The 14,913-nt window shown below is 46.9% G+C and overlaps 1 protein-coding gene across 3 annotated transcripts in view; it reads left to right on the top strand.

Moving 5' to 3' along the window:
• The first annotated feature begins 1,980 nt into the window (after positions 1–1,980).
• C9H1orf21 (chromosome 9 C1orf21 homolog) overlaps positions 1,981–14,913 on the top strand; it is a 113,331-nt gene continuing 100,398 nt past the window's right edge. Inside the window, exon 1 of one of the 3 annotated variants that reach the window (XM_032696252.1) lies at positions 1,981–2,090. The gene's annotated coding sequence lies outside the window, so the exon portion shown is untranslated. Of the gene's footprint in view, positions 2,091–4,782; positions 5,023–14,913 lie in introns of those variants that run through there. The other 2 variants (XM_032696253.1, XM_032696254.1) reach the window with 2 other exon arrangements.

The raw sequence follows: 14,913 nt of genomic DNA, 5'->3' as shown, positions 1-14,913 counted from the left end.
AGCTGATGTGAGCTACACTTAGTATCAAATATGTTCTAGATATCAGAAATTGTTTACTCTGTTTATAATTCTTCAGCTTCTAAAAACAACTCTGCACCGTCTCATCTCAAAAGTGAGTAAAACAAACATGAGAAATCAGTGAAATAGCTATTTTCTGCTTTTAGACATCTCTTTGACTACATGAGAGTGGTAGGCAAAGGCTTGATCAATAAATTTGTGCATAAGGAAATGGATTTATGTATAAATAATTATTATGCATGTTAACTAGCTGCACACATCACAAGGAAAACATCAGGGAGGTTTGCTTGTGGAGGCTAAACAAAATATGTTTGCTTCACGCTGTTCTTTTATGGTCACTTTTATTGGAAGCACAATTTATAGAGGCATAGCAATCATACATTCTTCACTGTAAAAGCACCATATGTCTTTGGAAACAGCATCGGGCTCTCTGCAGAGAAAAACCAAAGTTGGTCAACTTCATAGTTGTCAACCTAGAGTTGAAAATATTCCCTCTTTTGGAATGTCTTGTTGTTGTTTATGTGCACCTTTCTGGTAGTGATTTCCAATGCAGCGACAAATAATTAATTGCTAGAAACTCGAAGACAGAAATGACTTCAAATAGAATCTTGCCAATGATCTGGCAAACAAACTATTCTTTATTTCAACGTTTTCATCATGGTGAAGGAAAAAGGTCCTTAGACGAAAACATATCTGCCTGGACTGTTGGACAATACTAAAACTGTAAGTGATGAAAAGGATGTAGGCCTGCTGGAGTCTTTCTAGTTCACATGATAGCACTTCCTGGCAGGAGCAGTCTGTGATAGCTTTTACAAGCCAATCTTCAAAGAAGCTTCACCTCCATCTCCAGTTTTTCAGTCAAGTAATTCTTATTAAAAACTCTGCCTCTGTGAACAGAAAAATACGGTTTTGCCAGTGAAAATCTGTGTGCATGGTGCCATAAAACTGACAGGCATTACTTTCCTGAGAAAACAACTTCCACAACAAGGCACAGAAGCACTCCACTGTCCCCTTGCTGAGTTGGAGAAGGACACCAAAGGCATGAGGGTCTGCGTTTGAGATGCATATAAATATCTCACAGGCGGGTGCCAAGAGGACGGTGCCAGACTCTTTTCGGTGGTGTCCAGCGACAGGACAAGGAGCAATGGCCATAAACTGAAACACAACAAATTCCATCTCAACACAGAAACAAAGAACATGCTGAGATGGAAGGGACCCACAAGGATCATCTTAGCCGTGCACAGGACACCTCAATAATCCCACCCTGTTACTGAGAGTGTTGTCCAAACAGTCCTTGAGCTCTGGCAGCCTTGGGGCTGTGCCCACTGCCCTGGGGAGCCTGTTCAGTGCCCAACCAGCCTCTGGGGGAAGAACGTTTTCCTGATGTGCAACCCAAACCTCTCCTGACACAGCTTCTTGCTGTTTACTCGAGTCCTGTGAGTGGTCATGAGAGCGACGAGATCAGCGCCTGCCCTTTTGCTTCCATGGGGAAGAACTTCTTTCCATGAAGGTGGAAGAGCACTGGAATAGCTGCCCAGGGAGGGCGTGGAGTCTCCCTCTCTGGAGACATCCCAAACCCACTTGGACGCGTCCCTGTGTCACCTGCTCCAAGTGACCCTGCTTTGGCAGTGAGGTCGGACCGGACGATCTCCAAGAGGTCCCTGACGATTCTGCGGTACTCTATTTGAGCATTTCTGACCTCCCCTAGACGCCTGGCGCTCTCCCACCTCAGCGCGCCGCTTCCCTGCGGTGCCGCGGGAGCCGCGGGGTCCCCACGCGGGACGCGGGACGCGGGATGCGGGATGCGGGACGCGGGACGCGGGATGCGTGACGCGGGATGCTGGAGCTGCCCCCGCGCCCCGCGGGGCTCGGCCGGGCGGCGGCTCCTCCTCCGCGGTGACGACCGGGCGCGCCCCCGCCCCGCCCCGCCCCGGGCCCGCCCCGGCCCGCCCCGCTCCCCGGAGAGGCCGCTCCGCGCCCGCCGCCGCCGCACACCGAGTTGGAGCCGCCGGTGCCCCGCGCCTGCCGCCCGCGCCAGCCCGGGGGAGCCGCTCCGAGCGGCGGCTGCCGAGGTGAGACCCCCGGGGGCCGGGCGGGTCGGGTCGGGGTCCGGGTCCGGGGGGAGCCTCCCCTGCCCCACCCCGCGGGGCCGTTCCCGCCGCTGCGTCCCCGCGCAGCCTTTCCATTCTTTCCCCAATTTCTCCGAATGCCGACCACCCCCCCACCCCGCCGCCTCCTCGGGGCGATGTTTTATTCATGGCCCGCCGGGCTTTGTACGCGGAGCGGGTTCGCCGGGGAATGGCTGCGGGGGGCGGCGGAGCCCTCGGGCCGGAGCCCCGGGGCGGGCACAGCGCGGGGGCCGCGCCGCGGGCGGGGGGCTCTGCTGCGGGGAGCGGGCTGGTCCCTGCGAGCCGCTCGGTGCCACGCTTTATATATGGATCTCTATAGCTGTCTATATCTACATCTATATATATCTGTCTTCTTTCTCGATGTTCAGCAGCCGCGTATTGCCACACGAACGCCTGCGAGCCGGGCGGCACTTACACCATCACCGAGTTAACTGTAGATGTCAGGCTGTGCTTGCACTGGCGTGATGTCAGATTGGTAATACCGCGCAGAAATGGTGAATTCGGTGCGGGCAGAGCGTGATGGAGACGGCACAGACCCAGCTGGCGTGGACAGGCTCGGTGGAGCCTCTCTCTTCCCTGGTGCAGGGCCTGCTGTGTGGGTAGTTCCCTGGCGCAGGCGGATCGGAGGGGCACTGGGATAATTAGCAATTATTTGTGGGTAGCTGCGGCCTCGGAGGAGCAGATATTTATGCCTGGAGCAGAGATACTTGGCTTGCTTTCCCTTACAAAGGTATTCAGGAGTATGGTAGTTAGAGAGTCGTTTGCTGCTGCCCATCTTGTCTGCAAGTTCTGCGGGGAGGCAGGCTCCATGGGCAGCCTCCTCTCATTCCCGAGGAGGAATTCTGTTGCGTGCTGTGGAAAGCTGGCTGTCATCAATAGGTAGTTTCATATTAGCTCCCGATACCACCATGATTTCTCCCAACCTGCTCATGGACCGGCGAACTAAAACTGAGAAATGCTGAATTTGGTTTCCCATTTGCCTGCCCTTCATGTTCCCCATGCCCTGGTTGGTTGGATTTCAATGGAAACATTCTGGTCCTGAGTCTGTTGAAAGAAATCTGTATGTTTTGGTTTTGCCTCTCTAACTTGCTGTTTGATAATAGCACTAAGGCTCCTCATTTCTGGAGATCCCTGTGCATGGGGAGCTGGGGCTGTTTGCCATTTGGTACAAGCGGAGTGCACCGATACTGCTTGATGTTTTGAACCTTATATTATCTTAGGCGTTGTATGATGAGGCAGCTTGATTTGTTTAAGGCTTTGTGATGATGCAATGCAATAATAATTATAAATCTTCTTATTGTCTGAAGACTCTTTAAATACTACTCTGTCTCGGGAGGTACTTCGTATGTGTTTATTCCCAAGAGGCGCAGGCACGGATGAGCTGGGTTTGATATTAATCACCATCATTTTGGGGTGGGAGGGTGGGAGCAGTTTGGCACTGGTGCTTTAAGTTGTAATTTATGGGCGTGACGTCACGAGCTAGATAAGCTTTTATAGGATCTGCCGTGTCAGTTACAGCCTTTGTTTATATACGTGCAATTACTTGTTTTGAAAATCCACGCTGTATAGTTTGCTTACAGCCTGTGCTAGAGCTGTGAATAAGATCCAGCAGAATGTGCTTCGATTGCACAATATTGTTCAGTGGTTGAAAACATTTTACTTTACCTTGTGCTCGCAGCCTGCACCAGGTGTGAAGTTACTACATGGCATCTGCACACTGGGATGTGTACGGGAGTTGGCTGTGAAAGCGGTGACCAGGTGCTTTTATTTTCTTATTTCTCCATGGTCCGCCAGGTGCTTTTATCTTCTGCTTTCTCCATGATCTTGTTTGTTTTGTTTTTTAAAAGAAGCGAGGTGCTGAAATGACTGATGTCAACTAACCCGTGCTGGAGAGAGCAGCTTGGTTATTTAAGGCTGCTGTGGTTTGTTATGCAATCAGATTAACAAAGGTTGAAATGATCGTTCAGCTTGGGGTAAATACGATCCATATAACAGCGTGGATTAGGGCGATTGTTTACATCGGGCAGATCTGCTGCAGTTGGCGTATTGCAAATATTGGATAAAAACGCAATGAGTGGACACAGTAACGTACTAAATAAGTTTTAGTAAACTCCTTGGGATCATAATGTACTTGCTATCGATTGTCTGTGCTCCAGGAGCTTCTGCAGTGCCTTAGGTGCTGCTTGCACGCATGGGCAAACTTACTTTCAGCTTCATTTAGTTGACAAGCAAAGGCCTGGGTGAACATCTTTGTGCACAGCCTGGGGTGCCCAGGGTGCTGTGCAGGCTTTGTGCTGTTGCAGTCCAGGTGTTGGGTCAAGGAAGATGACCCAGTGCTCAACTGGAAGCTTTCTAAATTAAAAAAAATACAATTCCAGCCACATTTGCTGAAGCTGGCAGCCCCTCAACCGGTCCATTATTAGTTGGCCGTTTCCCCTCGTTGTTGTGGGGGCAGCATTGCTGCAGGGGGGGGCTTTGAGGCTTGTCTCCCTGAACGTGCTCAGAGAGGAGATGATGACGTAGGCATCGATGCTGTACCAGAGGTGAGACCCTGCTGGGAGAGATAAGAGCTGAAAAGGGAAGGTGGAAGCCTGGGATGGGGAAGTAGCCAGAGCGTGGGGAGGAGAGGGAGGCATTTGTCAGCAGACACTCCGTGTCTGTGCACGCTCAGACCCTGCTCTGCGGTTGTACCACAGTGCTCTGGTGTGGGCTCTGGTGCTCTGGAAGGTGGATCTTGCTCTAAAAATACAGTATGTGGTGGCATCGAGTGTTTGGGAGAAAGGAGGAATAACTGACTCCTGCAGTCAGTTTTCTGGAGGCCTTCCTGTTGGTGTGGAGCCCGAGCCCTTCCAACCTTCCTCTCATTCAGGAAAAGGTAAGATACCCTTAAGGATGCTGCTTTTCCATCCTTCAGCAGATGATGGAACAGGACTACATTTTGGATACACATTCAAAAGTACTCTGGAAAGGGTTTATTAATATTATTATTATTACTTATTTCCTTGCTGACCGTGTTTAATTCTATATAAGCAAACATCGAACTGCAAAGGGATTTCACAGGCACTTGCAAATGTCTCTCACTGTGCTACTGGCTGCTGTGTGTGCTGTATAACATATTTGTGATAAATGTACACAAGCACATTTAGGGTACACTGGAATCTAAGAGAGGGATTTTGGGGAATAGCTAACATTGTTAAGGCTCTGTTATTGTTGGATGTTCAGAGGAGGTGGTGTGGGATGTGATATGCACTCAGTAATGTTAAGGCTATTACTGGTATTAGTTTACTTCAGCTCTAATTTATTAACAGGTTGGGATCTTGTCACCTTCAATTTTGTGAATGGAGTAAGAACAGTTATTCTTGGCTGGACTAGAGATGTGTCTAGCTTTAATGTTGGGGCCACTTTCTGGTTCATAGGAAAACTGTTAAGTCCAGAGTTGTCCTGCTGGTAAACCCTTCCAGTGGTCATTACTCTAGGAAATCTTTGGGCTGGCAGTTCCAGTGAGGCTGTTGTGTTTAATAGCTGCTGATGGATTGTGTTCTCTTAAAAATGTCTTAATTTGTTTTGAAAAACTTTATGGCTTTAGTGTTCACAGCCTCCTGTGTTGGTGAACTTCTGGTATAATTGTGCAGTCTGAAAAGGATTTGATTTTATTCATTTTACAGCTTGCCATTTCAAGTGCCTGTGATTTTATCTGAATTGTGGAAGAATATATTTCTTTTTAGATTTTCACACAGAAACAGACTATGTATGGGGATGTTAACAGATCTCAGAACATATATAGAGATAACTGCTATATGTTTGCAGTCAGGCGGGCTTCCAGCCTCATTTACAGTCACCTTTCATAAATAGGTACCATTATGGCTGTCATATTTAAGTGATTGCATGCAAAAAAGTGTTAAAATAGAAGAAATTATGTGATTTCTGCAGCTGTTCATCCTGCATACACGTTGTGGTAAATCTTGATTTGGAGTGACTCAGACGACAAAAGGGTTCCTACTTGCCAAGGACCAACTTCACCAATGTTGTTTGAAGATTTCTTGAAGTAAAAATTTTGCAAGGAGTCTGGTGCAACATTTTAGGGATGTGGAAGGATGCATAGAACAGAATTTAAGAACTCTATTTAAGAGTTAGAAGTTAAGAAATGCAGATTCCAATTAAGTGAAAACAGTGACTGAATCCCTGAATTGTTCTGTAGGTTGATTTCCACCAGGCCATCCTCGACCATTTCAGGAATAGATGGGTGTTAACAAAGTTGTGGTTTAAATTCCTCTTTTCCTTCACGTGGCAGGGAAACAGCATCCTTTGCCTGTGAATTGACCTACAGTATTTGTTTTTGTCCTAGTGATCCAGGGGACTGTCTGGGTTACAGGAGCCCTCTGGGTCACAGACGGTGTTGTACTAGACTTCTATACTGGTGGTAATGGCAATTGTGTTTGGTGTGTTAAAAAAAGCCCTTCAAAGGTTGCTAATTTATTACTGGAATCATAGAATCATAGAATATCCTAAGTTGGAAGACACCCACCAGGATTATCACGTCCAACTCCTGGCCCTGCATAGGACACCCCCACAATCCCACCATTCCTGGGAGCATTTTCCAAATGCTCCTTAAACTCTGGCAGGCTTGAGGCTGTGACCACTTCCCTGGAGAGCTTGTTCCAGTGCTCTTATTGTGGCAGCTTCTGAAATCTCACTGATAAAAATGGGTAGAATTTTCATGTTTTTAAAGCAAACAGAAAATCTTAATCTTGTCATTTCTATTGTTATTCCACCCGTAAGCCTGTAAATTTATGATTAAAGTGGGTGGAATTTCAGCTTACTGGTTTATGGGTGGGATATTAGTAGAGGCTGACCAGACAAACATCTTCTTTTTGTTTTAAAAATAGAGACACTTACATAATGATGCTATACACAAAACAGTATATGCATATGGATAAGATCTCTGCAACAGTGTTAATCCAACAGCATCCCTTGCCTGTGTGTCTGCTGTCACTTGCTTCAAAGGAGGGTAATTCTGGAGTGAAGAGATGCCAGTGCCAAGTGATTTAACTGGAGTATTGTATTGGTCCAGTCCTGAACAGCCTTTAGGCAGGGCTCTGGATTAGAAGTTTGGAGAAACAGATTTTTAAACCATTGTGAGCTCCTAATTTTTTATCTGAATAAAGGAAACCCATTCTTTCTGGGTTTTTTGTAGAGCACTGTTGTCTGTGTTTTGAGTTGTTTGCAAGGATTCATCTCTTAAAGTGTGGCGTGTGCTTAGTAAATCTGAGGTCCCGGTTTTGAGAATGGAGTGTTATTGCTAATTAAAAAAAACCCCAAAGCAGTGAACATGTCTGAAAGCCTCAGGATGGCATCAGGGTTTTTCCTTACTGTGAAAGTTTGTTTTCCTTCTGTCTCTGTATTTGTAACAGAAAAGAACAGACTTTATCCATCAAGTTTGGACAAAGATAAAAAGCAAGTTCACTTGAAATATGTATTTAATAGGGAAAATATTCCAGGATCTATATATACAGGTGGGCGTTTTCCCAAAAGCGTGTGTTAGGTGTTGAGGCCATAACTATCTTGTTGCTAACCAAAATTCTGGTCCTGAACGTATCTATAAATACCATACGTAGCCTCACCCCTTTGTGAAACGATAGGTAGCTGGAGTCATTTCATACATCAGGACATAAAAGGACCTTGGTGAACTTGTGCTTTTATAATAAACAAGGAGAAGTTTATCCAGGTTGCCCAGTTTATCCACACAAAGACAGCTCTTTACTTGGGGAGGGGGAGGGACTTAACCTCTTAGACTTTCCTCCTTAGAATTTTTATCTCATCCCATCCTGAGATTTTATTCATAAAAGCAAAACAACTTTAATGTTTTTGTATGTTGGGCAGACAGAGCTCTGCATTTTGGAGTCGTGGGTAATTAGATTTGTGGAGCCTGTGCAATTCTGGATATTGGGCAGGGAGATTGTTTTTGCAGGAAGACAGAGCAAGGAACAGCTTGCTCTCATTCCCTTTCTTAGGGTGGCAGCACCATTTTCTGTGCCCTTTGCAGGTTTGTGATGTTGGTGTGCTGTTCCAGGGGAAGCAGGCTTGTTGAAGTTTGCCTTTGTGTTTGGAGAATTCCTTTTAAATTGCTATTCAGTAAAGCTCTGAATATTGGATATTTGCACATCTCCAGTGGAAAGCAGTCTGAGAGAAGAATTGGCTTGTAAACCAAAACAAATGCTGTCTTTTTAAGGGCTGGTAATGGGCTGTGAGCCCATTTCAGCTTCAACTTTGAGGGATGACTAAGATGTTTCTCTGATCTGGCAATAACCGGTTTGGATCCTGCCGCTTAATTTTGTCTACAGGCCTGCTCATCCCAGCTGCATCTCGAAGGGAGCATGGCTGACGTGCAGTAAATGTACCGACAGAACGTGCAGGAGTTTGGGCTTTTGTTGCCGATGGATTTGCCCAGCGCTCCGTCCCTGGGAAGCCGCCCTGGGCATCAGGGCGTCCTCTGAAGTGGGATGTTCAAAGCTGTGGTTTGGGCTGCTGAGCGTGGCCAGCCATGTGATGCTGAAGGACAGGGTACTGCTCCTCTCCTTCCAGCGCCGTTGTGCCTCTTACGGACGCGCAGTAGCTGCAGTCTGGTGGATGCCCAGAGGCTCAGCTTCCTCTTCTGAGCCTTTATTTTTGCAGGAATCTGAAACAGCAGAGCTGAAGCTGCTGAATAAGCCGGACTGAATCCAGGGGAGCAGATCTGGCTCTCCCCTTCGCCTGCCACAGAAATGCAGAGAGGAGAAACTCCTATGAGTACTCCAGGGACTTGTTTTATTAGTGGGTGAAAGAAAAACCAACCAGAATTTTCTGATACTGTCTCTATTATTTTTACCACTCAAAGTTCTAATGGATATAATTGTTTTTTCTTACGATTTATGTTTTTTAAATTACTCCCTGGTTTTCAGGTGTGGGAGTCTATCAGCCAGTCCTACTGAAATGAAAATCAAAACCTCCCAATGAACAAGCTCCTGACATAATTTCTGTTGGTTTTGCTCCGTTTAAGAAAATAATAAGAGGGAGCTGTATCTGTTCTGCTTTGGACGTGTAAGATAAGGTGTATCTTTGAGATTAAAAAGTCCTGATGCTCATGGGAGGAGGGGAGCGCTTCTTTCTTTTGTCTCCAAGGTTGCAGCAGAGGATACTAATTAACCACCAAACAGATTGGGTTTGGGGAAGTTTGCCTTTGCTATCGCAGTGAAAATGTTTTGTTTGGAAGAGCTGCGTGAATGACACCCACAGGCGTTCACGGCGAGATGAACCAGCCCCTGGCTGCCCCAAAATCCTCCTGTTTCAGTCTGCAGAAATATGCCAGGCAGGCTTTTGAAATGGCAACAGCCAGTGTGCATGTTCTGGAGCAGATTGTGTAGGAGAGAGCGCGGCACAGCCCCGAGCAAAGACGTCAGCGGTGAGCAGGGACTGTCACCCCAACACGGACGGGCCCTTCGGCGGGACGGAGCGGCCGGAGCGACGCGGCACCGACGGGCGGGTCGGGGTGGGTGTGAGCCCGGGATATGGGGTTGGTTTGTTGTTCTTCCCCCTGACAGCACTCTGAGGTGGATTTTCCTATAACTACCACTCTTGGATGTTTTGGCAAGAGAGAGACTGTTTTCTGAAAAATAAAACATTAAAACATGGGATAAGAGGCCTCAGGCTTAGTAATAGCATTTTAGGAGAATAATAAATGCTCAGCCTTGTGAAGCTGCATTTAGTTGTATGTTTATTTGGGGATTTTTTTACAAGCATAATGGAAAAATATGCACTCGACTCTTCTCTAAGTTGCCATGGGATTCAGGGGACCTAATTTCCCTAAGACTGTGAAAATCCCAGGCTTTGCAATGTAATTTTTGTTTGCCATTACGCTTCTGTGCTAGTCTTTGAGCCTTTTTTCATCCACAGCAAATGCTTGGGTGCTGCAACAGAAATAGTTTAAAAGCCAATGATTTGAGAGAAAAAGAGCTGGAGCTTCTTAGATGTCTGGGGACTGGATGAAGTAGGATTAATCTGGCATTAAGGCAGAAATTTGTGAGAGAAGCTCGGTCAAGTGACTAGCTGGAGAGAGGGGGGATTCATGAAGTCAAAGTCACTTCTTCAGCCAAAGGGGGATCAGGCTGACATCTTTCTGACAGGATTTTTGCCTGGCGTCTCCCACTCTGGGTAGCTGTCACATACTTTCTTCGCAATTGCTTGCCATTCTGAGAACTCATACCTTAAAAAAAAAAGTCTCGGAGTGAGCAGCTTTCCAGAAGGTCGTTAGAAATTTAATACTACAATTTAATGAGGTTTGTGAGTTACCTGTGACACAAATAACAGTGCTGACGAGTTGCTTTTCAATTATTAATTTTTGTACAGCAAGTCGTTGGCCATTAAGATGGGTTGTCTATGCAAAGTGGTTCCATAAAATGCAAATTATTAGCTTCTATGTAGGTCAGAAAACATTGCAGACTTGGTGTAATTCTTGTAGTTAAATAAACTCCTTTGCTAGGCAAATAATTTAAGCACTGGTTACTCTTAGCATTGTCAAAAACATACGTGGGTTCTTGCTGAGTGTAAATAAAAGCGTTTCAGCTTTGAGTGATGACTGCAGGATTTGGGTTAAAGGCTATTTTTGGGCCACGGGCACAGCCCAGAGCCGGGGGACGTACGTGGCTCCGCTCCGGGAATGGCGTCAGGACGGAGGATGACTCAGTCACCCCTGCAACTTCCTCCTTGCTCCGGAGAGGTGGTGATTTACTGCGGCTCTGTGTCAGCAGCAATAGCCATCGCCCCGCTGATTCAGCCGCCCCGGCGGGGCTGGGGAAGGATGTGCCTGCTCGGGCCCTCCCCTGCCCTCCCCGCCCAGCACTGCCCGGGGTGGCGGCCTTGGCTGCCGGCCGGGCACCCCCCCCAGCACGGCCGGCCCCCCCAGCACCGCCTGCCCCTGCCAGCACGGCCGGCCCCCCCCAGCACGGCCGGCCCCCCCCAGCACCACCTGCCCCCCCAGCACGGCCTACCCCCGCCAGCTTCGGGAGCTGGACAGCGTTCCTCGGGGGTCAGGGAAGAGCGGCTGGGCAGAGCCCCGGGGCTTTGGTCTTCCGAGGGTGCTGAGGTTGAATCAATAGTGAATGTGGCAGAATCAGCACATAGCGATGTTGCTGCTGGGTGAAAAATTGCTCCAAACCCTTCCAGGCCCTGCCCTGGCCTTCCTTCGTAGGCAGAACAGGTTGGGCAGCGGCACAGGACAAGAGGGGACTACAGAGAACGAGGTGAAGTTCACTGAGAACATTCGTTAAGTGTGATGGGTCTAGGGCTCTGTTTTTCTGAGGTTTATGTTGGCTTCAGTGCATGAGGAGGGATTTCTTTGCTCCTGTTGTGAGAAGTAAGTTGCTTAACTGCTGACTTTTGCTGCCTGCCCTCCAAAAGAAACCTCAAAATACAAAACCCACCAGTCTAAACACCTGATTTTGAAATAAAGCACTTTCTTTCAAATACGGGAATGATCCTACCATTGTCAAAGGACTGTGATGGAGAATAGCATCCTGATGGCAATAACCTCCTCGCTTCTCTTCCACTCTACTTTCCCAAGAGCTGCTGCTATCCTGGGAAAGCACATGAAAAACCCACTTGCTCTTTCTTGTTGTCAGAGACCTTATCTTTTTAGTGGAGAGTAAATACCAGGGTAATTGTGTTCCTGTATTTTTTTTGCCTCAAGCCAAATGCAGAATAAACAGCTCTCTTTTCTGGGGCATTTTTGCATGGAGGTATGCTTTGAAAAGGCACAAACAGGCTGTTGTTGGCCATAATCAGTGTTAGCTGCTTCCCAAAGTGACAGTCTCACCAACCTTTGTCAACCCTTGTCAGAGGCAGAGGTGAGACACAAGATCCCAGGTGAATTAACCATGCCGAGAAAATTATTCCCCCAAAATCTGTGGGCTTTCTGAGCATGTGAGATCAACTCCACTTTTGATCTTGGTTGGGACTGAATATCCTCAGGAATAAAAACCATAAGTAAAAATGGAGGTGGCCCTGAAGACTTCTTGATTTCTCTTTTATGGCTGCTCCCTGGGAATTGCACTATCCTGTTTGCTGATGGATTCTTTTAACGAGTAAGTTGGTGACCTCTGTGCTTTTTTAGGTGTTCAATTTCCCATTTATCTCTTCCTTGTGTATAATTTTCCGTTCCTTATCGGCTGCCAGCTCCCACAACAGCTCATGAATGTGCCTGAGTTGTGTTTTGTATTGAAATAGTTTATTGCTTTCAAAATACTGACCGTGGCTGGATGTAAAAATTAAAGTAGCGTGTGAGCTTCAGTCTGCTGCTTCTGTGGCAGTAAAGTCAAACTCTGTGAGTTAGGCTCCATATCCATAAGGTCTCTTCCAAGTGCAAACTGAGCTGAGGTGCTGCCTGTGGGAATGCTGACCTGGTATTTCCCCTCAATATTGAGGGGAAAAAAAAGTGTTGGAGGAGATGCAGGGACCTTTCTGTATCATCAGACCACAAGACTGGTTTTGTATCTCCATTTGAATGTCCAAGAAGAGATGGAAAACAGAAGATGGGAGTGATTTTCACCCTTGAGGTAGCGTATGCCTCTTGGTGGCAGGGATGGCAGGCTGGCTCTCCGGTTTCTAGTTCATCATTCCTACCTGGTCATTAGCCACCAGGTCTAGTAGGTCTAGTAGGTTGGGTTAGTCACTGGGGGTACTCTAGGACAGAGTTTAAACCTGATGGAAATTACAGCAGATCTAAGGTGGCCAGCACCTCAGACCTGAAGTTGTTCGTTGTGCTTACCTGGAAATGTAGGAGTAAACCCTTGGTGTATCTGTCCTTGGCAGTTCCCCTGGTTTCTGTCCTGTTTGCTGCTTTGTTGTAGATCTCTACTGGAAAGGCTTGGATGAAATGACTGCCTGCAGGGAAAGTTTTAGGGAATATTGGGAAAAAGAGAACAAGCTTGCACTGGAAAAATGGCTTCAAAGCATGTGATAAGGAGGAAAAACCATGCATGGTTCCAGATATTGCTGGAGTAGGAGAAAAATGGCATGGGATCATGAATGGTGCACTGGGATGGGAGCTGGGAGACCTTTTCCCAAGGAGCTGTGGAGCTGCTGCAACTGGAGTTGCCCATCCGGGCTCTTTGCAGCTGCGACGATGTCTTTGTGGTGGAACTCTGAGCTCAATCTACGCCTTGCTATCAGGAAAGAAAAAACAGGTACCTTTTCTCAGCTTTGAAGTGTTTTTGGTGGTTTGTTTTTTGTTGTTTGTTGTTGTTGTTTTTTTAACAGTGAAATCTGGATTAGAAATCCTTTGATCAGCTTGAAGCTCGGTAGCTTAATTCTGTTCTCATAACAGATTTGCTTTTCAAATACTATTTTAAGTTCAGAGTTTCTGAAGAGGGGTATTTCCTATTGCTGCCTGTGACAAGTACTAATGCTCCCAGTTCAGTCCGGGAGCTGGGGTGTGCATCCCAATTTCCTGATGGTTTTTTGGAGCTTCAGCCGCCTCCGCAGGGTGAAGACAGTGCTGATTGACTGCAGGGTTGTGTTGCTAATAACTATAAACAGCAGTTCTGACTCACTGGTCATGGAAGACAGAAGTACAATCAAATATTGTGACTATGTTAATTTGTTTACATATAGGGAAATTTATGTAAATATCAGCACAGATTAGTTTAACCCATTTTGCACTTGTGTTCAGTACACTGGGGCTGACATTGGGTACTGCTGAGGTCACAGGAGAATTTTTACTGTTGAGCTTAGCAAGTCTAGGATTTAGCTCTGAAAGTTTGGAGGCACAGTAGTTTTTTAATACTGTTAAACTGCTGTAGAAGAAGGATTCTTGTGGCTTGCATTACTGTGATCATAGATGTGAGGAAGGAGAAAATAAGCTGATAACCCGTCTTTCTGGTTGTCCTCTTAGAAAGATGTATGGCTCCCCTGCACACCTGGCTTTTGGTTGTCTCCAAATTCAACTCCCCCCATCCCTTCCTACAGTCCCTACCTACCTCATACAGACTGGAGCTTGCAGGCACCTTGGGTTTAACATGGGCTGAAAATCAGTGTTGAAAAAGAAGTTCAGAATAATAGTTGGCCACCATGATGCCTGGCAAAGGAGGTGTTCATAGAATCATAGGATGGTTTGGGTTGGAAGGGACCTCAAAGCTCATTTCATTCCAACCCCCCTGCCGTGGAAAGGGACACCTTCCATTCGACCAGGTTGATCCAAGCCCTGTCCATCCTGGCTGTTGGAATTCCATGTTGGCTGATTCTTTTCAATTTAGGGTAGGAGCAGGGCCTGGGTGTGTTGTATCTTGGTGGTCACCATCCAGAACTGGTATCAAGAAGAAGAATAATGACCTGGGAAGTGAGAACAGTGTGTTCTTGAGTGTATTGAACAGAGAGGTGGCAAGGTGGAGGGTTGGAGATGAAATGGGAAGAGCTAAACGGCTGATGGCACAAAGCTGGAAATGTGAACAGGAGAAAATGAGACATGGACTAACAAAACCAAAAGGTTCTTGCTGGTGAAAAGGAAGTTGTGTAAGGGCACACGTGTGCTTTGCATTGCTATCTCAAGATGGGTGGTCAGAGGGGCAGAAATGATCAAATGCTTCCTCCTCCTGGTCTTCATATGGTGTGTATTATGAATAAAAGCTTTCTGAGTGAGAGCTGAGGGCCAGAGCTGATATCTGTAGGCTGTGATGGAGGGTGTTGGGCTTTGTGTTGCTTTTCCTCTTTGTGCACCCTTCTCTTTTAATGGGTGACA

The sequence above is a fragment of the Chiroxiphia lanceolata genome, chromosome 9, assembly GCF_009829145.1.
Source record: "Chiroxiphia lanceolata isolate bChiLan1 chromosome 9, bChiLan1.pri, whole genome shotgun sequence".
NCBI lineage: Eukaryota > Metazoa > Chordata > Aves > Passeriformes > Pipridae > Chiroxiphia > Chiroxiphia lanceolata.
This window is presented reverse-complemented; position numbering and strand designations above follow the sequence as displayed.